This window comes from Prionailurus bengalensis, chromosome B1 (assembly GCF_016509475.1).
Source record: "Prionailurus bengalensis isolate Pbe53 chromosome B1, Fcat_Pben_1.1_paternal_pri, whole genome shotgun sequence".
NCBI classification, from domain to species: domain Eukaryota; kingdom Metazoa; phylum Chordata; class Mammalia; order Carnivora; family Felidae; genus Prionailurus; species Prionailurus bengalensis.
Genome location: NC_057344.1, coordinates 160095781 through 160116402, shown reverse-complemented (window position 1 = coordinate 160116402; position 20622 = coordinate 160095781). Strand labels below are relative to the sequence as shown.

General features: G+C 39.0%; 1 non-coding gene across 1 annotated transcript; it reads right to left on the bottom strand.

Moving 5' to 3' along the window:
• Window positions 1–216: 216 nt before the first annotated feature.
• Window positions 217–319, bottom strand: LOC122479249. Its single transcript, XR_006296309.1, has one exon. It is a non-coding gene; the product is annotated as a U6 spliceosomal RNA (small nuclear RNA).
• Between the last annotated feature and the right edge of the window lie 20303 nt (window positions 320–20622).

Genomic DNA, 20622 nt, shown 5'->3' with positions numbered 1-20622 from the left:
GTCCTCCACTCTTTTCTCAAGTCCAGTGAGTATCTTTATGATTATTACTTTAAATTGTCTGTCAGGCATATTACTTATTTCCATTTCACTTAGGTCTCTTGGTCTGATTTTGTCCTGATTTTTTCATTTGTGACACATTCCTCCATTTCCTCATTTTGTCTAACTCTCTGTGTCTGTTTATATGTGTTAGGAAAGTCAGATGCATCACCTGCTCCTAAAAATATGGGATGCTTCATGTATTTGTGTGTCATCCTTCTCCAGTGGCCATACTAATTTTCTTCATATGGTTCCAAGTTTTTAGTATACATGTGGCTGAAGTGAGTGTTTTAGTTCCTTTAAAAAAATTTTTTTTTAATGTTTTACTTATTTTTGAGACAGAGAGAGACAGAGTATGAGCAGGGGAGGGGCAGAGAAAGAGAGGGAGACACAGAATCCGAAGTAGGCTCCAGGCTCTGAGCTGTCAGCTCAGAGCCCAATGCAGGGCTCGAACTCACAAACTGCGAGATCATGACCTGAGCCACCTAGGCACCCCTAGTTCCTTTTTTGAATTTGCCTTATATAGCAGGGTAATTGATTGAAATGCAATTTTATAAGCTCCCCATTTATTTTATATTAAAGAATTTCTCTGGTCTTTGTCCTGGGTTCTTGTGAGGGAGCTTCTAAACTCTTGGAATTTTCCAAGTGTCAGGAGTGTCTTTGTTATTCACTGTGGGGACCCAGGATCACACCTGAGTTTGTGCTTACTCCTTTTGGGACCCTAGATGTCAGCATGGGGACTGGTCCATTTGGAAAAACCAATTGTATGGTTATAGGGTTGAGGCTTTGGTTCAGGTGACTTCTTGACCTTTAGGAAATGGATAGGGGCTGGAGATTGAGCTCTGTCATGTGTTAAAGATTATTCCACCAATGTTTAGGTGGGCCCTGGTTGGTAATCATACACTGATATGTTTGAAGGGTGACGTGTCCTAAGGACGTAGAAGCTTTGTGTTTGTGACCCTCCTAGACTTTGCTCTATGGATCTCTTCATTTGTGTTCTTTGTAATACAAACTTTAATCATAAGTATAGTACTTTCCTGAGTTCTGTGGATTATTCTAGTGAATTTATACATAGCTCCAAGTAATTTATGGAACAGCACTTATTTTCATATCTGACTTGATTCCTTGTGTACATATTTCCCTTGGCCAGACTCTAGAGGGGAAGAGAGTCAGCATGGGATTTGGCTTGAGACTTGCCTCAGTCCCTTGATTCAGTTCTCTACAAATTTGACTTCTGATTTTTATTGTAATGTTGCAGACTGAGGATTATTTTATTACCCACTTTAAAGATGAAGAGGGTGAAGCTCAGAGATAATAGGGGGAAGAATTATCATAGTTAAAATTCAGGGCTCTTCCTACATGTCAGAGAGATTCCCTAAAACTTCTAATTGTATGAGCTATTACATTACTACTTAGTATTATATATTGTCCTAACCCATAGTAAAAATAGTAATAATAACAAAATGGCTAGCATATGTATTATATACTATTTGCTAAGAATTGTTCTAAGTTGTGTGTGTGTGTGTGTGTGTGTGTGTGTGTGTGTGTGTGTGTGTCTTGGCCTACTTGGGCTGCTGTAACAAAATTCCACAGACTGTGGCTTATAGACAACAGAAATTTACTTTTCACCATTCTGGAGGCAGAGAAGTCCAAGATCAAGACATAGGAAGATTCAGTGTCTGGTGAGGTCTTGCTTTCATCTTTTTACTGTGTCTTCACATTGCAGAAGGCATAAGGGAGCTCTCTGGAACCTCTTTTATAAGGATACTAGTTTCATGAATGAAGGTTCATTCTTATGACCTAATCACCTTCAAAGAGCCCCACCTCCAAATGTCATCACTTTAGGGGAAGAGATTTCAACATGTGAATTTTGTAGGGGACACAAATATTCAGTGAATAGTGCACTCTCTCTTTCATTTCGTTTCTCTCAATTTCTCTTTCATATTATATACATATATTTAGTTTACTTTTTAAAGTTTCTTTATTTTGAGAGAGAGAGAGAGAGCAAGCACAAGCTGGGGAGGGGCAGAGGTACAGGGAGAGAATCTCAATCAGGCTCTGTGCTGAAAGCACAGTGCAGAGCTCAGTTGCACAAACTGTGAGATCATGACCTGAGCCAAAATCAAGAGTCAGATGCTCAACCGACTGAAGCACCCAGGTGCCCCATATTTAGTTTAATCCTTACAATAATGATTTGTGATACATAACATTATTATTACTCTTCTGTAGGTTAACTAACATGGAGACACAGGGAAGTTCATGACTTGTTTTAAATCACACAGCTGAGAAGTGGTAAAGTCAGGATTTGAATCCAAGTAGTTGGGCTGTGGAGTTCATATTCTTAGTCACTAAAGTGTACTGCTTCTTTGAAAAATTGTGACAGCAGCTAAAAATATACTGGGGATAATCACTGTGTGCCAGGTGTAACACATGCCTGTGTTAAAGTATTTTACTTTCATAGCCATCCTGTATTAGAGACTGTTATTAACCTGTTTTATGGATGATGAAACCAAAATACAGTGAGGTTAAATACTTGCTCAAGGCCACCAGGTTGGTTTAATAACTGGCAAACCTAGAGCTCACACTGCTGTGTAAAAGAATCACCCTAGTTCTCTAACTCGCTTGGTGAAGATGTTTATGTGACAAGACTGGCTAAGGGGAGAGTAGTTTCCCTTGTGTGGTTCTTGGGGCACATGGCTGAACCTTGTGGGAAGAAAAGGGGATAAGTGGGCAAGCGTACTGTTGAGAATTACTCACATGCATGCTTACGTTAAGATACCAGAGATAATTTGTAGATGGGGAGACAGTCCTTGAGTTACCTGTGGCCAGCATTTGAAAAGTAAACCTGCCATCCTCATGGTAATATGTGTCAAGGAGCTTCTTTCCAGTTTACATCTCTGAGAGTATTGTCAAGTGCCTGGTGTTCCTCTTGTTTCTGCCTTTCCAGGCAGCCAAGAAACAGATTGGGCTGCATTTTTGCTGAAGCTGGTCATTTTGCAGGTTCCTCAGACATGTGATGTTGTGTTTTTTTCCTTGTGCCATTATGCTATGGAGAGGAATTACTGACTTACACCTTCTCTGTCACATTTTCTCCACTTTAGCAGCCTCTGTTTATAGATCCTCAGGGATCAAACCTCACATTTACAAAACTGTGACTTCTGCCAACAAACTTTTACCGTGAAAGGAAGAGACAAACCTTTTAAAAAAATACATCTTTTAATTGTTTCATTTGGGAAGAGAAAGGATAAACTATAAATAATTTTTACACAGGTGTGTACACAGATAATTATTTCTCTAAAAAGAGTAATAGAGACAACAAAGTATACCTGGTGGGGTGCACAGCAGTGTGCTGGCAATATTGATCTGGGGACTGGAAGCTTGTTATCAGATAAGAAATTAAAAAGAAGAACCACACAGCTCACTTATGCTCTGTGTGAGCACACGGCATCTGTGCTCTGCGTTCAATGCTGGCTTCCCATCTGCTTGGTGACACAATTTAAGGAGTCAAGGTGGAGACTGTGATCTATGGGCTCATGGTGATTGGATCTTCACTCCTGAACCGTGCCTCTTTCTCAGCAGGGGCTGGTGACAGCTGAAATACTGAAGTCCTCTTGGGAAGAATTCTATATCGGGACTCTTCAGGCAGGGAGGTCCCAGGAGAGGGCCGTCAGAGGTGGAATGAATGTCCTGTTATCCTGCAGCATCCTAAATCTGTTGACTTTCACTGGCCCCTGGCAGAGTTCTCAGGCACTAACATTTGGCTTAATTTAGTGATGACAGCTCTGGGGAAAGGGGAGGTAGGTGAAGGCCAAATTGATAGGGGGATGGGCTCAGCGTTCTTTCGTCTCTTCTTCTGTTTCCCACCCCTGCCCCTCCTCTTGTGTTTTCTTTCTCAGTTAAATTTGTTAATTTGTCCCAGTACCATCTATGCTGTTGCCCTGGGAACCCTGGGATCATTTTCCACTTCTTTTTTCTTATTTCCCGTGTCCAATTAGTCAGCTCAGTCTGACATTTGACCCTTGCAAAATGTTTTCAGAAGAGGACATCATCCCTTCCATTATTGGGATCTGTCCTAGATCAGATTTGTCTCATAAGAGAGCTTCCTAACCAGTTTCTCTGCCATCAGTGTGGCCCTTTCCGATTTAAGAACAACACAGATTCCAGAATTATTTGTCTAACGGGGTGGCTCTCAAACTTTTCTGCGTATTCGAATCATCAGGGAACTTTGAAAACTGATGTCCAGAGCATACTCCATACCAATTAAATCAGGATCTCTTGGGGTTGGACCTTGGCATTGGCATTTTTCTATATCTCCCTGGATAAATCCAGTATATGGTCATGTTTACAGTCATTGTCTGATAATATCTAATTGTTTCTCTCGCTCAGAATTTTTTTAATGACTTTCTATTACCTGCAGAATTGAAAGCTTAATTTTGAATTTCTAACCCTAAATGATTCAGCCCTAACCACTATTTGTAATCCTTTCTAGGTATCCTTCTAGTTCTGGTGCTAATCTGCTGTCTTGGGTTACTCACTATTCCTCACATGTGCCATGCCTTTTCTTGCCTCAGTGATCTTGCATACATATATATATATATATATATATATATATATATATATATACACACACACACACACACACACACAATACTAGGATTGCTAGTGTATATATAGTGTATATATATGTATACACACACACACACACACACACACACGGATTGCTATTCTGTCATTTATGGATCTAGGCAGTATTTTTACTATTTGCTATGTTAAGACACCCTGTCAGGCAATGGTAAGCAAAAGAAGATGCTGTTCTCAGCTTCTTAAACCTTATAGACCTACTACAACCATACAGTTGTTACTGTGAGAGGTACTATACAACAGAGGCATACAGTGCCACAAGGGCTTATAGTAAGGGCTGATATACTTAAGAGTAGTCAAGAGTTTCTCCTGAGAAAGAGATGCTTGAGATTCCATAGGGTATCTAATGGCTGAAGAAATAAAATTAAGTTCCTTACCTAAAAAAAGGAAAAGAAAAGAGCCTGATTGTAATAAACTCTTCTAGGATGAGTTCTTCAGGCAGTGGAGTGGTAGGAGCAATGGCAGGAGGGGGCCTGATAAGGACACAATCTAAAAGAAGGGCTAGGTATCCTGACCAGACAGAGAAAGGGAGAGCACGTTGGTGTGAGAAGAGGGTGGAGGGGAAATGGGGCAGGCTGTGCAGGGCCCATAATCATATTCATGTACTTTTGTTCTAAGAGCAATGGGAAGCCACTGAAAGCTTTTCAGCAAAGGAATGTGCCGTGCTTTGTTTGTTTGTTTTAGAAGATACCTCTGGGTGCTGGTTGAAGAATAGACCAGAGCCAGCATATTGTGCACAGTAGATGTGGATAGATCAGTGGTAGTTAATTAGTAGTCCAGGCCAGAGAGATGTGACCTGAGGACCACCTGCTCCCGTGTCATTTCTTTGAGGTGAAGCTTATCCAGAGGGAGAGAGGGACAAAGGTATGAGTTGGACTGGACTGTCCATAGGTTTCAGTGCTACATTACACACTTCCCAGATGATGAGGCCTTCTTGATCTCTGGATCAGGATGAGTGATACATTTTGTAAGCATCACAGCCACTCTTTCATTTCCTGAAAGCAAAGACTTGTCCTACTCGTCACCACATAATGAACACTCAGTGCTCACTTAAATGAGACATAGCATATGGACTTCTGGAGCCAGAGAGCTTGAATGGGACTAGCCACTTTGCCACTTCCTAGTTCTGTGACCTTGGGCAAATTAAGTAGTGTCTCTCTGCCTCAGTTTCCTCATTCACGTCAAAAGGTTGTTGTGAGTTGAAAAAAAAATAAGGGGCACCTGGGTGGCTCATTTGTTTCAGTGTCTCTCGATTTTGGCTCAGGTGATGATCATGCAGTTCATGAGATCAAGCCCCTTATTGGACCCTGCTTAGATTCTGTCTTTCCCTCTTTCTCTGCCCCTCTCCCGCCCTCTCTTTCTCTCAAAATAAATAAATAAAAAGATTGTTGTGAGTATTGAAGGAGTTCATAAAATGTACTTAAACAGTGCCTGGCACATGATAAGTACTATATTTGTGTTTGCCATTATTATTATTATTATTTTATACTATTATCATGAATAAGAGCATTTCTCTCATTCTGTCAGGATCTGGTTGCTTTAGGAAAGGGTTTGAAAGGAAGTTATAAGACTCTTAAATTTTCATCACATTCCTGCCTCCTTCCACATAATCTATAAGATATTTGTGTAGGGAGATTTCTAATGTCTCTAATTTGCTCACCATGTTACAGATTATGATGGTTAATTTTATGTAGCAATTTGACCAGGCAATGGGGTACCCAGATATTTGGTGAAACATTCTGGGTGTGTCTGTGAAGGTGTTTTTGAATGAGGTTACCATTAGAATTGGTAGACTGAGTAATGCAGATTTCCCTCCCTAATGTGAGTGGACCCCATCCAATCAGTTGAAGGCCTGAATAGAATAAAAAGCCGGGTAAGAGGGAATATCTTGAGGTACTTGAGCTGGACATCAATCTTTTCCTTCCTTTGGACTTGAACTCAAATATCATCTCTTCTTGGGTCTTGAACTTGCCAGCTTTCAGACAAGAACTACAACTTCCATTCTCCCGAGTCTGCAGCTGGCCCAGGAGATCTTAGGACTTGTCAGCCTCCATAATTGTGTGTTACTTCCTTATAATAAATCTCTGTCTGTCTGTCTTTCTATATGTTATTTGTGTTGTTTCTCTGGAGAACACTGAGTAAATACAGAGATGGTGTAGAAAGGTCTTCTCCAATTTTAGTATATGTGCTGCCGAAGCGAGCACTAGAAAGGTCTTCTCAATAAGGCTTTATTATCCTACTGGAAACCCTTGGAGTAAGTAGTCATGATCCAAACTAATCACTAAAGACATCTAGTTAGCCCTCCTTCTGCATTTACCCTACTTTAAAAAATGTCAATGTTATGACCATAGTAAGAAAGGTCTTTAGCAGTTTGAGGCCGCACTTAATTATAGATGCCTCATTCATCATGCCCACAGGCTGCTTTCTAGCAGGACCCTCCTGAGGAGCTATTTTCCCACCTTGGTCTAGATGAAGTGAATGATGTAAGAATTAGATGTGTCCCCTTTTCCTCTTTCCATTCTGGTTTCCTGGCTCTTTTCCTACCCCACATCCATCTTCACACTGCAGAGTCTAAACAGAATATTTTATTTCTTTCTTAAGTTATCACAGCTTTTAAGGGAGCAAATGAATCTTTTTCTTTTTTATCATAAAATTACTGCAACTTGTGCCTACTGGTGCAGGATGCTTCTTCTTCCCTATAGTATTGCCTTCCAGCAAATGCTGTGGCTCTCCTTTGTCCAAAGTCAAACTGTAAATCCAGTTACTTTATAACAATATTGAATGAAATGAAAATCTTTGAAGTTTCTCTTCTCTGACTTAACATTTGGTTGAGAAAAATGAAGTTGCCATTGTTTGAGCTGATGAAGATTAAATGGACTGCCTCTGAATTTAATTGAGTCTCTGTTTGAATAATATCCATGGTGGGTCCTACTGCAGTGTTTGGTGATTAATGGTGAGAATGAACAACAGTAACATCTGGACCCAAAGCTGTTCTTGGCTTAGAAGGTGTTCATTCCTTTGAGAAAAAGGATTCTCTGCATCATTGTCCAAATAATCATTAGCAGATAGATCAACTGAGACATTTTAATTAAAGTTTCAAAATCTAGGGAGAAGAAGAGTTTTTAAGACTCTTATTTTATGTATCCAAGTTAAAATAAAAATTCTGTTATTAAAAAGGGAGATAGGTTTCTACTTCCTATGAGGAAGAGAAGAAAGGGTGAATTATGAAGTGGCTTTTGTTTGCTCATGAATAGGTGCACAAAAAAGAGAACTTGGGCCTAAGGTGTGTTTTGGTTGGTTGTTTTAAATATCATGGTAGGAAATACTTAAGAGAACTTTGAGGAATCATGAAGATTTAATAAATAGCTTTGCCTGGTTTTATTATATCAATTTTGTGAACTAAATGTAATAAAATAGTAGTTATAAAAATATTAATGATGAATAATTAAGATGATATAAGAAATAAAAGCATAAGAATGTTTTGGAAGATTTTGTTTTTAAATGCTGACTATACGAGAATTATTATGGAATGTTGGGTAAATAAAATGACTTCAGCATCTGTGCATGTTATCATAGGCATATTCTGGGAAGAGGGGGAGACAGCTAATCAAATACATCAACAAATCACTTGGAAAGGGCATCTTAACTGAAGATATTTTAGTCTAATGCTCAACTAAAAATACAAGGAATGCGTTTAACAGAGCCAACTGTTTAGAAGATTTAATCCTTCGAAAGAGGAGTTGCTGGATCTATTAACATTAGGAAATAGCACAAGCAGACTAGGGAACATTGTGTTTATCTGAAAGCAACATGCAAGTTCAGAAGTTTCATTTCACAATATAAAGAGGCACCATTGGTTAAAATAAAAATAGCCAGTAGGGAAATATGAACCAATAGATGTGGAAAATAATTGTTTTCATCAAGGTCATCATTTGATATTATTATCATTTTTCCCAGCTGGCTTACTTTGTCAGAATAAGTGTGCAGTACCATAATCACAAGTAGCTGGGTTGAGTGTAAGCCTTTCCCTAATACTAGTAAATGATTTGCATCATAGGGAGCAGGTGTGTCTGACTCCCTATAGTCTGGAATCTCTCACATATGTGGTAAAGATTTATCTTTTTATCTTTGTCCTTGTTAGAATTGAAAAACCCACATACTTTCTGCCCAAGATGAAAATACGTACTTGGTTTGCACAAAATGATAAGCTAGGTGATTATCTTATATAGAAGTAATAGTTTAGTAAGAGCATACTATGTTTTTTGTACAATATGCAAATATGTCTAATTACTTTGTAGGGTTGGAGTCTATTGTAAATGCATTTAGTTATTCAGCAAATAGTATTGAGTTTCTGTTGTCTATAGACACTATTCTTTACGAAGAATATACAAGTGAATTAGATCTAGCCCTTGTCCTCAGAAAGCTTATAATCTAGTAGGGGAGATAAAAAAACTAGAGTTTAAGGGAGACTATGGTAAGCATCACCACAGGCTGGCAGAGAGCTTCTGCTCATCAGAGCCATAGAGTCATGCAGTGACCCTGGGTAGTAGGGCTTCTGCCATCTCAGATGCTCCTGGTTACTGTGTCAAGAGAAAAGGTGCTTGAGCATCTGTCATCACGTTGGCAATGAAATGTGCAGCCTACAAATGACACATGTAACTTCCTCTATAACTCAAAGTCAGAGAGAGTCACAGGGCTTCACCCGATCAGGAAATGCCAATTTGCCATTTGCAAAACTACCTGGAACTGGAAATAAGTGGCAAGCAGCATTAATGACTTTTCCAAGAGTTAATCCTCTTGTGTTGGAATATCCAGATGCCCTTGATTCTGTGGGATGAGATTAAATGAGAAGAATATATAATAGGGATAATAATTTGGCTTTAGATTCACTATTGTAACATATATTCAAATATCTGTGCTGATGGTGTGAATCACAACATTTCATATTAAATACTAAAGATAGCTTTCTTGCAGACCAATTATAAGAAGAGACTTTTGTGTCTGGTCTCTTGCTTGCTTTCTCTCTGATTGCAAAGGACAGCGATAACATTTAATTTAAAGCAAAGCACCTTTTTAAGCAAAGTGACTTGCTTGTCTAATGGTTCTTAACAAGATGTCTTTTGGGCTTTCATCTTCTCTGAGAACAGAAGAGGGTTAAGTGAGTTACAAGGAGATTTTCAAATTTTTCTGCATTCTGGTTTTTTATAATATCTGGCAGTGTTAGCCCCTTTCATTCTTCTTTTTCGGTTTGTGGTCAAAGCTATTCTTGTCTATTTGTTCCAACATGTGAATATTAAAAATCATTTTTGTGCCTTTTGATGGTAATGTTGCATAGACAATAGAAGTAAACAACAACTACAATAAAGCAACACAAATAAAAGGGTTAAGTATGAAACAAGGGTAAATAATTAAGTCCAAAACAATTCTGAAAATCTAGTGAAAGTAGTTGAACATGTCCATTATGTTGTCATTACTACTATTCTAGGAAGTTCTATATTTATAGCATTCATTTCACAAAGGGATGATCCTTTTGGGAATTATAAATTAATTGAAATGTGTTGGTCAAATTCATGAAAGTCAGATTCATAAATGGCTTCTGAGACAAACTAGAGAATATAGTTTATCTTTAAAAGTGACCTGTGGGAGGATATAAGCAAGACCTTCTGAGCCGTTACTATCTCCTTAAATTCTCCGAAGTCTCACTATGCCAGAGAGAATATGCTTCATACGCATCATTCAAAAGTTAATGGTAGAGTAAGGGTTTTGTTATATGATTATTGGAGGAGTTTCCAATAGTCAAAACACTACTTCGAATGAACAATGCTAATTGCCAGTGGGAAACCATGCCACAAATTCAGACATTGAAATGTCTGGAGGTACAGGGAAAGGTTGGGATGGCATTGTTTAGAGAAAAAGGGTTAAAGGAGACAACACTTACTGTGGAGTTCCAACAAGGCGCTTGTATTTGTATTATCTCATTCTGTCCTCATAACAAAATTTGGAGGCAGGTTTATTACATTGCTCAATTTGTAGATGAGGAAACTCAAGCTGAGAAAGGCTTGCCAAATAGCTTTGAACTGGGATACACGGTATTGGCACCCGTGTGTGTTGAACTCTAAACCATGCTCTTTCCATGACACCCCACCACTTCCTTGGATCGTCTTATTAAGGGAGGCAAAAAGGGGGGATAATGGAGAAATGGAACCAAGAAGATTTTAGCAAGGGATAGTATCTTAATCTACTTTTCTGTCTTTTTCCATGAACCTTCAAAGTTTTTACTTTTGACCTCAGTGCATTAAATCTATAGATACGTAGTAATTTTGTTCTGAGGAAAAATCATCGTTAGGCCTCTAGAATTATTGTGCTTTCTAGTAATCCCAGGGGCAACTTCAAATTTGCTTTGCCTTCTGCAAAGGGTGGCCTATTACTTTACAGAACCACCTGTAATATATCACATTTTTGATTCAATTTAGTTTTTGAATATCTATTACTTGCATTGCTTATATATTTTTGAGCCACGTAAAGTTTAAAAGAGCAGTTTTTCTTTATTTTCAGGCTTATTTAGCTTAGTTACCTCAATCACTAGAGGCTTATTTACTTTTCTGTGATAGGTGGGCCCTTTTAAACTATCCTGACAATTCAGAGGTATTCAAGCCTGGTCTAGATACTCAGACTAAAGATTTCTTTGGAATATCAGAAATAAAAACTGCTAGAGTTTGCTGGTTAAGGACTGAATAAATAGCTCATACTTTAATCAAGCCATGGTGTCTTTGAGCATACTGGGGCAACATGCAAAAATAACTAAAGCTCCTTTTTCTTAGGAAGTGGCAGCAATTAATCCTGTATCTGTATAGAAAATATTACTGTGGATAGAAAATATCTGCAGAATAAGTACATTTGAATGCAATACAATGATAGCATATTTGCATAACACTCTTCAGTTTAGAAAACATTTTCTTGTAGAGTGTCTCTCTAAGGTTGCCAACAATTCCATTAGGTGGGTATGACAATTGGTATCATAGCCTCATTACCTGGTGAAAAAATGGAGACTTAGAAAGTGTAAGTGACTTTTCCAGGGTCACATAATCAGATACAGAATTCAGGTTCTCTAAATCCAAAATCAGATCTTCCGAGCACTAAAGGACCATACCTGCATATTTGTGATCACTTATCAGAGAAAAGACTTCAGGGTCAGGGTTACTGATAATCCCACTTGTTCCAAAATAGCACTTCAGTACCCCCCAGCCCCTTCCTGCACAGTAATGGTAGCTCTTATTCTACCATTAACTTTTGAATGATGCTTATAAAGCATATACTCGCTGTCACTGTCACTGGAAGACTTTGGAGAATAATTTAATGAGATAGTTAATGACCTAGAAGGTCTTGCTTGTCTCCCCAGCCCACTACTAATGTTACATAAGTTCCATAGATGTTCTCAGATAGCATTTCCCCAAATTGTGTCGATTGTACTTCTTACTGTGTGATCTTGTACAAATTGCTTAACCCCTCTGGACCTGGTTCCATTTGTAAATGCGGATAATAACAGCCCCTGCTGTGAGCATGAAATGAGTTGGATCTATTCAAATGAAACACTTAGAGTAGTGCCTGGCACATAGTAGTACTCAACAAATGTTGGACATGTTTATTAATGCATGCAAAGTGCTTGACACCCAATAAGTGCTCAATAAATGTGAGTTTAAAAAATTGAGGAAAGAGGAAGAAAGGAAGGCAAAATATACTGAATTCATAGTTTTTAAAAGGCAGGCCTTGATAACTAGAAAGAACAGCAGAACTAATGCTCTCTCCCTCCCCCAACTTAGAAACAGTGACCCTAATGTGGCAGAATACTGAACCTCTTCTGTTCCAGACTCTGCTAAAGTTTATCACTATCCATCAAGAAAATGCCAGCAAGCCACTGGGCTGTGATTCACCGTGCCCATCAAAGCTGGTGCCTGTAATGACCTCTGTTGCTGCCTCCTTGAATGGGGTTTGAACTGGGTAACCCAGCCATTTACCTGTACATTTTTCAGGACTCTGAACCCCTGCTATAATGAATGTATTCACAGCCACTTTTCTCAGCAAAAATGACAGCAGTGCTTTTAGGAAGAATGTTCAAAAGCACATTCACAAGAATGTTAAACCAGGCATGTAAGTAAATGTGAATTAAGTCATCATAGTCTGGCTAATCCCTAAAGAGAATGCGCCTGCCTTTGAGCAGCTAAGAAAAATAAAAGAAAGGATTAAATTATTTTCATGCAGTCAAACTAAATGCTAAGTTTGTCTTTAGGGCAGAATGTTTATATTACTTCCTACCAGGTATGCAAACAAGCTATTGTGCTACCAGCTAAGAAGATTAAGTGCCCAGCTACCTGGGTCTTCAAAACACCAAGTCCTAACTAGTCTTTGAAGAGGAAAAGGCTCTTACACAGTAAGGATATAGGAAACTATGAGGGACAGCAGTTCTAAGGCTTATGTTGGCATTGGCACTTTTTGTCTGCAGTGAGAATTAAACGGCTAAGGGTGATTTGCTTTTCCTAAGGATGATTCACTTTTCTCTAAAAGCATGGGTTGTAGAGGGGCACCAGGGTGGCTCAATCAGTTAAAGCATCCGACTTTGGCTCAGGTCATGATTTCTCAGTTTGTGGGTTTGGGCCTGCATCAGGCTCTGTTCTGACAGCTCAGAGCCAGGAGCCTGCTTTGAATTCTGTGTCTCCCCCTCTCTCTGTTACTCCTCCCCCTCTCAAAAATAAATAAACATCCAAAAAATTCTATATGTAAAAAAAGAATGGCTTGTAGAAAACCAGGGAGTAATTGCCTCTCTGGCAATCTACTCCACAGAGGTGCAGGAAGTCAGGAGTAGGTAACTGTAAACAAAAAAGTCATGCCATCCTCTTCTCTTTGAGGATACCAAGTACCCTATTCCCTGTTTGAGGTTTGATATAATTCTTTTGAGAAATGCAACATGAATTAGTTTGATTTATGTTAGTGCATAAAGGGAGATTATAAAGTGCTTTGCAAGGAAATTATGATGACAACTTGCATGAGGGGCGTTTCTTCCTGAATGAAATTGTTGATGACTGGGGTTGATTGAAATTGAAAATAGATTATTTTGTTATTCACAGTACTTAAACCCCAAACTTACTTTGACTTCCTCTTGCATGATGTAGAGATATGTGGTAATACTAATAATAACAATAACAAAGATAACACTTTAAAAATAACTAAGATTTATGGAGTGCTTGTTTTATGCCAGTAACTTCCTTTATGCATATTTATTTCTTGCCACAATCGTAAGAGGTACATATTTTCATTAACCCCGTTCTAGAGATGTAGGGAATTTATATAACTTGTTCAATTTTATTCAGCTGATAAATGATAGCATTCAGATGCAAACTAGCTCTGAATTACTACTTCTGCTTCTTCTACTGCTAACACCACTATGACTGACAACAGCAACCACTACCACTACTTACTGCTATTACAGAACAAGTACAACAACTGCAGCAATAGCTACCACCATTTCCTTTCTTCCATTTGAAAAAAAATATTAATTCATTTTTGAGAGAGAGAGAGTGCAAGCAGGGGTGGGGCAGAGAGAGAGGGAGACACAGAATCCAAAGGAGGCTCCAGGCTCTGAGCTGTCAGCACAGAGCCGGACATGAGGCTCGAACTCATGAACCATGAGATCATGACCTGAGCCGAAGTCAGACGTTTAATCGACTGAGCCACCCAGGTGCTCCCCTCCCCTCAATTTTTATTTAAATTCTCATTAGTTAACATACAGTGTAGTGTTGGTTTCAGGCATAGAATTTAGTGATACATCACTTACATATAACACCCAGTGCTCATCACAAGTGCCCTCCTTAATACCTAACATCCATTTAGCCCATGCCCCCTCCATCTCCCTCCATCAGTTCTCAGTTTGTTCTCTATCGTTAAGAGTTTCTTATGGTTTGCTTCCCTCTCTCTCTTTTTTCCCCTTCCCATATATTCATCCATTTTGTTTCCTAAATTCCACATATGAGTGAAATCATATGGTATTTGTCTTTCTCTGACTTATTTCGCTTAGCATAATACATTCTGGCTCCATCCACATCATTGCAAATGGCAAGATATCATTCTTTTTGATGGTTGGGTAGGATTCCACTGTAGAAGAATATACCACTTTGTCGTAAACTCTGGGTTTGGAGTTCTTTCTTGTCCAGCAAGACGGTGGACGCAGGATTAAAATGCAAGAGAGAGTAACGTCCAGGAGACCTGGACAAGAGACCTGAGTAAGGGTCCTTGCTTCATTTGTATTTGGATCAGAAGTCTTGCAGATGTATACAAAGAGACAATGAAATCATGAACATTAATTCATGTGTGTGAGGGAAAGGGGTTTTCAAAGATATGTGGTGTTAGGAGTTTGGGTCAATACAAAACAAAATCCTGGCACTAAGATGGTTGTTTATGGCAGGCATGAGGTGCTGAGGTCTGTTTATATTAGTTAGCCTAGGGAATAAGACAGATAGAGAATGCTACCTCAGGGTCAACAAGGCACCTTTCTTTTGCTGATAAGCTCTGCTCCCTGATGCAGTCTATAGCCCTGTTTACCTATTTTGGTCCTTCCTTTCTGTGAAAGCAGCTTTCTGCTATTGTACTAAGTTGGGGGGCGCTTATGCTCTGAATAACTAATATTGATTGTCTAATCTTGTATGCTTTCATCCTGAGGTTGCCTATTCTTATATCTCCTGTTAACCCATGGGTGCAACCTCAGGGAATTCCTGCGCTTAATCACCATACCACTTCTTCTTTATCCATTCATCAGTCGGTGGATTCTTGGATTCTTTCTATAGTTTGGCTATTGTTGATAATGCTGCTATAAATATAAACACCAGGGTCCATGTATCCCTTCAAATCTATTTTTGTATCCTTTGGGTAAATACCTAGTAGTGCAATTACTGGATTGTAGGGTAGTTCTATTTTTAACTTTTTGAGGAACCTCCGTACTGTTTTCCAGAGTGGCTGCACCAGTTTGCATTCTCACCAACAGTGTAAGAGGGTTTCCCTTTCTCTGCATCCTCACCAACATCTGTTATTTCCTGTGTTGTTAATTTTAACCATTCTGACAGGTGTGAGGTGGTATCTCATTGTGGTTTTGATTTTTATTTCCCTGATGGTGAGTGAGGTTGAGCATCTTTTCATGTGTCTGTTAGCTATCTGGATGTGTTCTTTGGAAAAATGTCTATTCTTGTCTTCTGCCCATTTCTTAACTGTGTTATTTGTTTTTTTTTTTTTTTTGGTATTGAGTTTGGTAACTTCTTTATAGATTTTGGATACTAATCCTTTATCAGATATGTCATTTGCAAATATCTTCTCCCATTCTGAAGACTACCTTTTAGTTTTGTTTATTGTTTCCTTTGCTGTCCAAAAGCTTTTTATCTTAATGCAACTACCACTATTATGACCATGACTACTACTATTGCTGTTGCTGCTGCTGCTAATAGTAAAGATGAACACATATCCATCAAGTCATTTAAAGCTCAGTGATAAAAAATAATCTTGGATCAGATCTGAGCCTCTCTTTGTTAATGCTACATCAGTGACTACTCACACTTTTCTGTTGAATAGCCTTAATGATAGGTGAAAATGAATAGTGGGGTCAGGCATGGCCCACGAAAACCCTATAGAAGGCTAGAACTTTCTAGAAGTTTTGTATCTTTTCTTAAAAAAAAACCCTGAAATATTTGTTTTTATGCCATAATAAATCTGTGTTGATTTTAATATAATTAAACATTTTTTTTTCTAAAAAAATGGAGTAAAATTTACAGAATAAAAGCTGTGCCAAGTAATGCAGTGGCTTTGTGTTTTCCCAGTGTATTTAGGTGGGTGAGTTTGTGCATACTAGATTGAAAAACATGGATGCATGATGGCAGATAATTGGTCGACTACCATATGGTCTAGAAGTTAACACCAGTTCAACCTTTAGTTCTTAGTTCAAATGCCATCTCTTTGAGAAAGGTTTGTTTCCCTATTTCCCCTTGTCTCTACAGCTACGTCAGTCCTTCCCTGAGTCTTCCCCAAACCCAACCTCCAATTTTTCTTAAATATTACTAACCCTTAGTAGTTTGTAAGAGTGTTAAAATTTTACGTGTAAATTTATGTATAAATTTACGTGTATATTTATGTGTAAATTACCCGAAGACAAAGATGATGTCTAGAATTCTCCCCCTCCCCCCACTGTTAAATTCCTGTTTAAAAAATTTTTTTTTTTACATTTATTCATTTTTGAGAGACAGACACAGAGCACAAGCGGGGGAGGGGCAGAGAGAGAGGGAGACACAGAATCCGAAGCAGGCTCCAGGCTCTGAGCTGTCAGCACAGAGCCCGATGTGGGACTTGAACTCACGAGCTGTGAGATCATGACCTGAGCGGAAGTCAGACGCCTGATCGACTGAGCCACCCAGGTGCCCCTAAATTCCTGTTTTTAACAAAGTGCTGGACACATAGTAGGGACCTAGAACGATTTGTTAAATGAATGAATAAAGGAATGCATGAGGTTCCTGAAGAGTCTGTTGTCCTCTGCCTCAGCTGGATGCTGATGGGAGCAGCCTTTCTGGGTTTGGTTGTCTTCTTTTATCCAGAGCCAGTACAACTGGTACCTCATTTATTAGTCATCTTTGGAGTATGAAGTGGTTCTCTGATGTGATGTAGCTATATAAAGGGAAACATGTATTTAAGTTTTAAAACATTAAAACAACAGTCATTTGGACAGGTGCCCATCTGGACACCCTGTACTGTCTACTGATAACATTTTGGTGGAAGGCTCTGCGAGATAGCACAGTCTTGGCTTCCAGAAGTGTGTCTATACCTTGCTCAGAGTGATACTAAGTGTGGTGAGGTGACGTTAGGTAGAAGACAGTGATGCCTGTCAGTCTTCTTTTGAAGATACACTACACTCTTGCAACACTTATTTTCCTAATGGGGTGCTCTTTGGGAATGACAGATTTACCCCCTTTGGCTGGGAAACTACAGGGAAAGTTGAATCCCCTGCAGGTTTCTTTTTGTTTTGTTTTGTTTTGTTTTGTTTTTGGCCTTGTACTATTTTGGTCAGCCCATGCTGGGCTGTTTTAAGTAACACTGTGAAATTATCATTTATCTAGCACTGTGGGGGATAGCGGTTTTCCACATAAGAGGATTTTCCAGATAACTGAAACTTATCCTGCTACACTGCAAACTTAAGAAAAAATTACCATTTATATAAAGCCTTCTAAAATATGTGATATCCATCCCTGTCTGCCTTTTAAATCTAAGTACAGTGAATATATTTTACCTTTACCTTGATAGCTTAAGGTCAGAGCTTTCGACATAGAATCATAAGGTTTTAGAGCTGGATGGGCCTTGATTCAGCCATCTGGTTCAACTGCCTCAAAATAGACAGGAAGAGAATAAGGTCCAGAGAGCTGGCATGACTTTCTGAACACTGCACAGCTGGGCAAATAGAGACCTAGATGAAAATGTGGCTCTCAGCTCTTAGCTGAGTTCCCTTCTCATTGTCCTAGATCAGAGGTTCTTTAGGTATGTAGGGTTTTTGATCTTTTCAATAAGTAGCTATAAGCTACTGTGTTTATTAAGTTTTTAGTCCTAATTTTCATTTTCCCCCTGAATTCTCTGTAATTGAAGAAGTCAGTTTTTATTTCTTGCTTTCATGATGTGTTTACCTCTGTCCTGTCCTCTTACTTGGAGTACCTCTTTAAAGTGGGTTGTGGTGATGGCATGGGTGGGACTTAAAAAATTCTTTTAAATGAATAAACTTCACTTTTTAGAGAAGTTTTAGTTTCACAGCAAAATTGAGTGGAAAGTACAGAGAATTCACATATGTCCCCTGGAGTAGAGACTTCTTAATACTTTCTTGTATATCCCATAGTTTAGTGCAATATCTTGTATACAGTAAGTGCTTAATAGAATAGTTTGATTTCTGTGTTCCATCATCTGTGGGTTGAAGAATCAAGTAGTGAAGGTTGTTTGAAATGAGTTTTTTAAAAATTTATTTAATGTTACTTGTTTTAATTTTTTTAACATTGATTTATTTTTGAGAGAGAGGCAGAGCATGAGCAGGGTACGTGGGGAGAGAGAGAGAGAGAGAGAGAGAGAGAGAGAGGGAGGGAGGGAGGGAGGGACAGGCTCTAGGCTTTGAGATGTGAGCACAGAGCCCTATGTGGGGCTCAAACCCACAAACCGTGATCATGACCTGAGCCAAAGTTGGACACTTAACTGAGTGAGCCACTCCTAAAATGAGTTTTAAGTGAGAATAGAACTATAACAAGGTTCTGATAGAGGGCTTAGGGGGCCAGATTATAAAGTATAGCAGGGGCTCCTGGGTGGCTCAGTTGGTTAGGTGTTCAACTTCGGCTCAGGTCATGATCTCACGTTTTATGGGTTCAAGCCCAGCATTGGGCTCTGTGCTGACAACTCAGAGCCTGGAGCCTGTTTCAGATTCTGTGTCTCCCTCTCTCTGCCCCTTCCCCACTCACACTCTGTCTCTCTCTCAAAAAAAAAAAAAAAAAGAAAAAAAAAAGTATAACAGCTCTATGACACTGATGTAGCTCCTCAAAGACCTTGTTTGCTTACTTCTGAGTTTTCAGGCCATTCTGGATAATTGAAGCCATTGAATAAAAGAAGTATAACTATAGTAGGAATAGCAATGAAAATAATAAAAATAATATTCTACATGATCAATGCTTGAAGCTAGATTTGGGTCTGGGAGTTAGATTTTAGAGCTAGTTGTGCCACCAATACATGGCTAAGTCATGTTTACGTTTGTAATCTAGTGTCTTGCCCAGGGCCTAGTTGTAATCCGGTGTCTATCACAGCTCTAGTACCTAGTGACTAGCACAGTGCTCTATACATAGGAGGGGCTGTAACCCTTAGAGTAGGCACTGTCTGAAGAATAAATTAAAGTTACCCAGGCAAAGGGAGGGATTGCCTTAGAAAAGCACTTACTCAGAGGGAAAATCAGTTACAAACCCCATTAGGAGAGAAAAGTCTCTTGAGAATGAGGGGTTTGTAGTCCAAGGTGCAACCAGAGCAATAAGCAGAGACAGTTCATGGAGGGTCTGAGAAATTTTCTATGGAGTTTTATCTGGAAATATAATAAGGAGTCATTGGAGCATTTTAAGTTGGGAAATTACATGGTCAGATTTGTTTTAGAAATATCACTTGAGCTTCATGATGGAAAATGTATTCATTCTACAAATACACACTGAGGGTTTGCCTTGTGCTAGGCATTTTCCCAGGAACTGGAGATATAGCTCTAATTAGTCAAAGTCCCTAATTTCAATGAACTCACATTCCAGTGCATGTTTATGTGTATGGTAGCAGCAGCAGAGGTGAGGAGGAGTAGGCATATGTGCTTATAATTACAGGTAGTGACAAAATGTATGTATCTGAAAAATACATACAATAGGGCAGTAGAAGGTAGATAAGGGGACTGACTAATTGGATTGGATGATCAGAAAATGTCTCCCTGAGATGTGACACCAGAGTGGAGAGACCAGTTAGGACATTACAGATTTGCAAATGAGAGGTGATGGGAGGGTAAAGTAAGGTAATGATAAACGGTAACAGGGAAAAGGATTTCAATGACAACAATATTTAAGGAGTTAGAGGCAGTAAGACTTTAAGAAAAATTAGATGTGAGAGATGAAGGACAAAGGTTAGGATTTTGTATGTTTCTGGCTTGAATAACTGGGTGGATGCTGATACCATTCATTCAGACAGGAGAGCAGGGTTGAGTTATGGAGTGGGTCTAGCTGTGCTGATGAGATCGATTTTGGGCATGTTTTATTGTAAAGCAACAAAAAAACTCTGTATATTACAAACCTATATCTTCTCTGAGTGCCTGAATTCTGTGCCCCATCTTTTGTATTTCAGGCTAGGCAGGTATGGGCGGGGTGCCCAGGGTCC